Raw genomic sequence first — 8,318 nt, forward strand, 5'->3', positions numbered from 1 at the left:
AGCATTAACTACCATAAAGTTTTCAGAACCGAGTGTTATGGGTCCTACCAGTAGGTGGAGTGAGGAGCCCTTCTCAGCCAGCAGGTTTTGGGGGGCAGCAACAAGACGATGGAGGACTGAGCTGTGTTGACCATTCTGCCTACACTAGAGATGTGAATAATAATAATAATAATAATAATTTTTTATTTATACCCCGCCCTCCCCAGCCAAGGCCGGGCTCAGAGCGGCTTACAAGCAATAATAAAAACAAGATGAGTGATTACAACTTAAAAACAAAAATAAAATACAACATTAAAATAATGGAACATTAAAATATTAAAATGGAGCCTCATTGCAGGAGAAGGAAAAGAAAAAAGAAAAAGGGGGCGGAGGGAATCAAATTGGCTCCAATCCAAAGGCCAGGCGGAACAACTCTGTCTTACAGGCCCTGCGGAAAGAGATCAGATCCTGCAGGGCCCTGGTCTCATGAGACAGAGCGTTCCACCAAGTTGGGGCCAGTGCTGAAAAGGCCCTGGCTCTGGTTGAAGCCAATCTAACTTCCTTAGGGCCTGGGACCACTAGGGTGTTGTTATTTATGGACCTTGAGGCTCTCCGTGGGGCATACCAGGCGAGGCGGTCCCGTAGGTACGAGGGTCCTAGGCCGTGAAGGGCTTTAAAGGTCAAAAGCAGCACCTTAAATCTGACCCTGTACTCCACCGGGAGCCAGTGCAGCTTGAAAAGCACTGGATGAATATGCTCCCATGGCAGAGACCCTGTGAGGAGCCTCGCTGCAGCATTCTGTACCCGCTGGAGTTTCTGGGACAGCTTCAAGGGCAGCCCCGCGTAGAGCGAGTTACAGTAGTCAAGCCTGGAGATGACTGTCGCATGGATCACTGTGGCCAGGTCAGGGCGGGAAAGGTAAGGGACCAACTGCTTGATGCGGCGAAGGTGGAAAAATGTCACCTTGGCTGTTGCTGTGACTTGCGCCTCCATGGAAAGGGAGGCGTCAAGGATTACACCCAAACTCTTAACGGAAGGTAATGGCACTAATTGGGCCCCCGCAAGAGAAGGGAGTTGGTCCCTCATCCCCATGCTATCCCGACCTAGCCATAGGACCTCTGTCTTTGAAGGATTTAGTTTCAATCGGCTCCCACGAAACCATCCAGCCACAGCTTCCAAGCATCTGGTCAGTGTGTAAGGGGCCGAGTTGGTGTGGCCATCCATCAGTAGATAGAGCTGAGTGTCATCAGCATATTGATGACAGCCCAGCCCAAAGCTCCATGGGGAAATAAGAAAAAAAATGTGGGGGGTGGATTTCCACATTTTCCTAAGTTTCTTTTCCCCAGGTTGTTTGTTTGTTTGTTTTTGGAAACGAATAATAAAAAATTAGGAAAAACTCCCCCAATTTTTCTGGGTTTTTTTCGGGGGTGTGGAACTTCACATCTCTAGCCTCCACAGGATCTTGTAAGGCGGGTAGCCTTCAGGCTTGTTGAATCTACTTTGAGCTCTGGGTAGGGACTATGCTCTTGCAGTTTACAGAGGAGTGGGGTATATTTTATCAGATGTGCGTCTGATTTCCAAATGAGCACAGAAACAAAAACTACAGGAACACCATCATCTCTGCTTTTATGAGCTGTAATGGCTTTTAAGTCCCTGGCTAAGCATAATATTTGATGGTTTTAATGCTTTACAATGAATTTGGAGAATCAACTGGGAAGACCACTAGCCCAGCTTCTTTGTAATATAAATTAGCTCCAGTAAATAGCTGCAGTTACATTTGATTTAGCCCTTATCAGTGCTAGGGAAGAGGGTGCATGCATTTAAAAGGTAATGGAATGCTGAACTCTAGACCAGTGTTTCCCAACCTTTTTTGGGCAAAGGCACACTTGTTTGATGAAAAAAATCTCGAGGCACACCACCATTACAGCCCCGTGACGTCAGCGCGCAGCGTCACGCCGGGAGGGACGCACGAAAGTGTAAGTTTCAATTTTTTTCCCTCCCCCTTGCCGGGGAACCTCCAAGCTTTGGGGGTGGGGGGGGAGGCAGCAAAGCGAGGCAGGAAGGAGAGCGCAGCTTGGCTGGGTGAGCTTTGGCAGGGAATGAGAGCCGTGAGGCGGGCGCTGCGGACGGAGGCGCTGCCCGCCGAGCTTGCAGGCAGCCAGGCAGCCAGACGGCGAGAGCCCCGCGCTGGGCGGCCTCTCCTCGCCGCCGTCCCGCCTCTCGCCGCCCGACTTGCCCGCCTCCCTCCAGGCAACATCTCGCGGCACACCAGGCAACATCTCGCGGCACACTAGTGTGCCGCGGAACAGTGGTTGGGAAACACTGCTCTAGACATCAACCTGGTGAAATCTAGAGCCAACAGTGCAGAAATTCAGCATCTTACTTTGTTGCATTGCTTCTTAAAATATAAATTGGTTTGGTTGTTTTGCTTTGACTCTAACATCTTTAGAAATGCTTCCATGCCACAGAAAAAATATTGCAGCACATATTTTAAGGGCATGAAGAAGTGCATTTCTGCCAGTAGATGGCAAGAAATATACACATCACATATAGCAGCATTTCAGATTCTCAACTGAAACATTCAGGGCATCGCCACATGGCAGATAAAATCCATATTTCAATCCATCTAATAAATCAAAAGATCCACACTCATTCCTTGCAGTGAGACATTAATTCTTGAAATCGTAAACATACGTAACAGAATCCAGTTACAGATACAAATTAAATAATTTCTAGTACAAAGTCAATCGCAGTAAATGATTAAATGATCTCAGAAGAGTCATTTCCAGTTTTGTACGGGCCAGCATAGCCCTTTCCTTCCCAGATGATGGCACCGAACATGGGTTCAGGGTGGGCATATCCGTTTGGCAATCTTTTAGAATGCAGTAAAAATCGAGAGAACTGTAAAAATGAAACAAAACACCTTCTCACCCCCCGCCCCCCAAATCAGGCAGCGCTGGGCCTGCAGGGCACTTGAGGCATCACATCCCCCGAGTGCCGACCAGCTGGGGGGGGCGCCTGGGACGGATGCGGCAGCTTGGGCGCCCTGCAGGCCCAGAGCTGCCTGGGGCAATCCATCCCTCCCACACCCCTCTAGCTACGCCACTGAGTGGTACCCCATAACCAAGGGGGCACTGCCTCCTCCAGTTCCCAAGGTATCTCTGGGTGCTCCTGCTTTACCTCTAGCAAGTTTTACTTGGGTTTAGATGGCTTTCACTCAAGGTAGAAAGCATGGCTCCTAAGTCTAGTCAGCAATTGTACTAGTATCAATCCATGTGTATTTTGCCCATGAGGTCAGTGGCAGAGAGAGTTAAGACAGGAAACAGGAGTTCTGAGTGGATGGGATTCTTATTTAGTTGTCAGTATTCTCCTATTTCGCTGCCAGAAGGTTTTGGAGGTGGGGGGAAGGTGGTGAGCAGGCACAAATTCACCTTGGTCAATGGAGGGAATCCCCTGACTTGATGTTTCATATTTTCCAGAGGCTTCGTATGTATTTAATCCCCTGATGGGCTGGGGTTGGATGGGATGGGGCTGGAGGTGTTACTTCAGAGGGCTGGGTGTCTGGCAAGATGGAGGGTTGGGGGTGGGCAAGGGTGGCGGGTCAGGTAGGGTGGGACCCCTGCCAGCAATGCTGGGCAGGGGTCTCCAGTGGGTAGGGAGGGAAAGGTGATAAATGGTTGCCCACCTATGTGGATGCAAGCCAAATGGTCCTGCTGACGGCTTGGGGTAATCCACATGGGTGGGAAAGGAAAGGGGTGCCAGCCTCCACCCAAATCGGGCTGATGGCTTCGGCCGGGAGGGGGGCTAGGGGAGGGGGCACCAGCCGAAAGAAGCTTTCAGTGTGTTTTTTAGGCCTTTCCTCAAGGGTTATTTTGTTCCCTCGGGTGCCCCCTTTCTCCACCTTTTTGGCTTCATTTTTGGCCTTGTATTATTTTCTCTTTGGGGGGTTCTTTTTTGTGGGCTAGGTATGCCTATCCCATTTATGGCCAGGTCTCCCCTATCTTCCTTCCCACAGGCAGGCTGGCTTTTTCTGAAACCCTCAGGGATAGGTTCCAGGGTCCTCCTCCATCTCACGCGTTCACCCAAGTCTGGAAGAAAAGAAATGAAGGTACAATCGTTATTTTAAATGCAACTGGTTTGTCCATAATGAAGAGTCTTAATTTATTCCAATGTATTATATCCCTATTTAGAGCTTTCCAAACCACACTATAATTAAACTGATACAACTTGTTCAAATTTTGGGTAATTTGTATCCCCAGATATCTAAAACTTTCCCTGGCTATTGGAATCTTCAACATTGCTATAAAAGTCTGTTGGATAGGTTGGTGTATAAAAAACATTACCTCTGCTTTCTTAAAAGTAACCTGCAATCCTGAGACCCTGGAGAACTGTTCCAATTCTGTACACAGTATTTTGCCTGTTGTGATACAGTCAGAGGTGCATAAATGTATATTCTCTGCAAAGAGGCCTGAATCTTGTTCATTTCTGTTTGCAACCACTCCTGTATGAGAGAGAACATTGATTAGTTTGCTTTTTAATGGTTCTAGAATTAATACAACTACCAGGGCCGACAGAGAGCATTCTTCCTTCGAAACTAAAAGGCCCCAACCTTTCCACATAAGGGAGTTACTCCAACCCCTTGATAATTTAGGTTTTACTTTTTTCCACCTTTTCCAGGTTTCAAAGACCTGTTTTGAGGTAGAGAGGCCAGGACTGGATGGGTCCAAGCCCAGGAGGCTGCACCTGGACTAGCTGGAGGTGAGGTGGTCTATATAATAGATTCATAGGTGTGGCCATTGCAAAGTCCCTGTGCAGTGGCAAGGAGAGATGTCTTTTCCCAGCTCCTGTTGCTGGAGGTTCTAAACGACTGGATCTTTGAAAAGGGTTGTGGAAGATCCTAATGGTTGGCCTTCTTTTGCTGCCTTGACGTCTTCCTGTTACAGTGGTACCTCAGGTTACATATGCTTCAGGTTACATACGCTTCAGGTTACAGACTCCACTAACCCAGAAATAGTGCTTCAGGTTAAGAACTTTGCTTCAGGATGAGAACAGAAATCGTGCTCTGGTGGCACGGCAGCAGCAGGAGGCCCCATTAGCTAAAGTGGTGCTTCAGGTTAAGAACAGTTTCAGGTTAAGAACGGACCTCCGGAATGAATTAAGTACTTAACCAGAGGTACCACTGTATTCTGTTACGCCCTGATAGCCAGTTGCTTATGATCCCATTGAGAAATAATATTTCTCCCATCTTCTCCCTCTCTCTTCCGTGGATGAATCGCCCTGCCCTGCTGCTGTTGCCATAACAGATTCTGTCTTTCAAGATGCTCTGTTATTCCCCTTCTTTTCAGGGAAACATGAGGGTGATACCCCCAAAGGGCCCTCAAACGCACCCTGCTCCATAGTCAGCATCCATAGTGGGAGCCCCTGGAGCTGGGGTCATGTGAACCCGTTTCCTGCTGTCACCACAGTGACCTCCAAGATTCTAACTGTCCAGAGAATGTTATGATGCAGTGATGGGCAGTTGGCCTTAACTGAAGGTGCCAGGATAGAAAAGACGTCCATTAGGAGAAGAGTAACTGAGGTTATGGCAAGTTTGAGTCACAACAAGCCCTACGATACACTCCTCCCCTGGTTGGTACCCCCCAAATTTGACTAGGTTAATCTGGATACCTAGTGAAGTCACAAGCACCGGCTAAATCTTACACCTGTTATGCTTACCTGTTTCTATAATTCAGTGAGATAGGGGTTACAACAGAAACAAAGACCATCATTCATCTAAAGAACGATTCCTATTTTGGGCTCTCACATGAGAACAGAATCTAACTCAGGCTTCCTCAACCTCGGCCCTCCAGATGTTTTGAGGCTACAATTCCCATAATGCCTGACCGCTGGTCCTGCTTACTAGGGATCATGGGAGTTGTAAGCCAAAAACATCTGGAGGGCCGAGGTTGAGGAAGCCTGATCTAACCAAAGTGCTTTTGGTTCTGGATCAATGTGGATCATTCATGGATATTTATCTACTGCTTTTCCTCCCAAACTGATGTTTTGTGTTGTTGCTGCCTGGAAACTCTTGATTTGTAAGCTGCTTTGGACAAGTGCAATGTAGATTGACAGTAGTACCAAAAATAAATGTGATTTTGAAGGAGCCTCAGACTTTATTGGCATATCTAGTGAAAGATATATTCAAGACTAAGTCCCATTGAAGGCCATTGAATGGGCCTTAGTCATGTCTTATCTAAGCCCCATGCGGGGTACTGGGACCTTGACTAACTGGTAGCTTTTTAATGGCATCTCCCTTTCTCCTTTTTCTTTTGCTGTCTATCATAGAATCCACTTGTATGTATGTTACCGTCTCTAATGATTTAATCCATTCCCCAGCTATAAACCCTTACCTTCTCAGCTGGCTTCCATGTCTGCTTCATGGGACAATGAAGCAGAACATGTGAACATCACGATGGCAGAATTTCCTACCTGCCATGTTGATAGGAATGCTGAAGTAACACAAACAGGGTAAGCTGAGAGCACTCCTCGCACTGCTTACTGATCGAGCGTCCGGTAAGAAGTGGGCAACGGAATAGCGATGATGCAAAGTTGTTTCTTGCTGTTTCTACGGTAACCCTGCAGAATGTGAGGAAGGGGCTAGGAGAATATTAGAATCAGAATCATATGATGTCAACATGAAAGGTGGAAGAACAGTCCAGGAGTGAGAAAATGGTGATTAGTTCACCCTTCCTGGTTGAGCACTTATCTTCACAGGCTCCCTACACATTTTTAAACATAGTCACCTGAATTTTCCTTTGGGCTTTGTTTGAATGTAAGACCAATGTATTATTATTATTTCATTATTAAGTAACCTAACCCCTTCAGATCCAAGGCTCTCGATTGTGGATGAGTATGCAGATAACCCACTTGCTACCTTCCATAGAGACGATGTTGGAGAAAGAGAATTGCACTCTAGAGATGGTCAGCTGAGAGGAAGTTGTAGGAAGCAGTCAAACCATACGGTTCCTGCCTTTGTAACCTATCCCAACAAAAAGATAGAGAAAGGGGGCATCTAAGCAGAGCCATAGCTGGGTGATCTTGCACCCCTGGCAGAACTGTCCAGATTGCGCCCCCTAGCCACAGACAAATTAGCTCTTCTTTCTGCCTCTCTTCCAACCCCACCACCACCACCCATTCAATTCTTATGAGGCAATAATCAATATTTTTATTTATAGACATATTTATGGACATTTTAAAAGCCGATTTTGCGCCCCCCCCCCTTGCCTGTGCCCCCAGCGGGAGCCTTCCTCGCCACCCCCTAGCTATGGCCCTGTGTTCCTGTAAAACCTAAACTACAGTGGTACCTCGGATTACATACGCTTCAGGTTACAGACTCCGCTAACCCAGAAATATTACCTCACATTAAGAACTTTACCTCAGGATGAAAACAGAAATCGGGCTCCGGCAGCACGGCAGCAGCAGGAGGCCCCATTAGCTAAAATTGTGCTTCTGGTTAATAACAGTTTCAGATTAAGAACGGACCTCTGGAATGAATTAAGTACTTAACCCGAGGTACCACTGTACTCTACTTGCTGAGGGTACACACCATCAGCTACATTTCAATATGAACTTAGTGACGGGCCTATTGATAATCGCCCGGCTGTGAGGCGTGAAGGCCGCTCCCTGCAAGGCCCTTTCCACCTGGCCTAGGGGGCGAGGCCCACACTCACCAGCCCTACTGAAGAGGCTCCTTATGAGGCCAGAGGAACATTGCCCGGCTGTGGGGCGTGAACCTACAAGGCCCTTTCCATCTAGCCTAGGGGGCGAGGCCCACACTATGTTACCTACTATGATAAATAAGTATTTATTTATATAATATTGCGGCCCTACTATGATAAATAAGTATTCTGTAGTTGACCTCCTTTGTAATGTTTTATTTTGAAATATTAAAGATAATATTTTAGTTTTCTGTTATGTTGCTTTGACTGTATGCTCTAGATTTGACTTTCTTCAGATTGTTTTATTTACGTTTATTGATTTAATATGCTGTAAACCGCTTTGAGGTTTTTTCTTAAAAATATAAATTTGTATAGAGATTAATTAATAAATAAATAATATCTGGTTTCAGGATATTGTTTAAAGGATGGCGCAGGTTGCCACTACCTTGCCAAAACTAAACAGGTCTGGGTCTAGTTAAAGCACTGATGGGTGCAGGAACCACAAGTACGTTATCTTGGCTTCCATGAGGGGGGAAATTGGGATAGAAATGTAAGAAAATGAATAAATAATAATAAAATGTGTGTGTTTGTTTTCTATTTCCATGCAACAAATGGCACCACACGCAGTAGCGGATTCTCAAT

At 46.5% G+C, this 8,318-nt stretch overlaps 1 long non-coding RNA gene across 1 annotated transcript; it reads right to left on the minus strand.

The window, feature by feature from the left end:
* Positions 1–2,336: 2,336 nt before the first annotated feature.
* LOC308596627 lies at positions 2,337–7,744 on the minus strand. The gene is made up of 3 exons (XR_014012581.1): positions 6,448–7,744; positions 4,323–4,480; positions 2,337–4,067 (listed from the first exon to the last, which is right to left on the minus strand). It is a non-coding gene; the product is annotated as an uncharacterized lncRNA (long non-coding RNA).
* Between the last annotated feature and the right edge of the window lie 574 nt (positions 7,745–8,318).

Source organism: Podarcis bocagei (genome assembly GCF_964188305.1).
Source record: "Podarcis bocagei genome assembly, chromosome: 10".
Classification (NCBI taxonomy): Eukaryota; Metazoa; Chordata; class Lepidosauria; order Squamata; family Lacertidae; genus Podarcis; species Podarcis bocagei.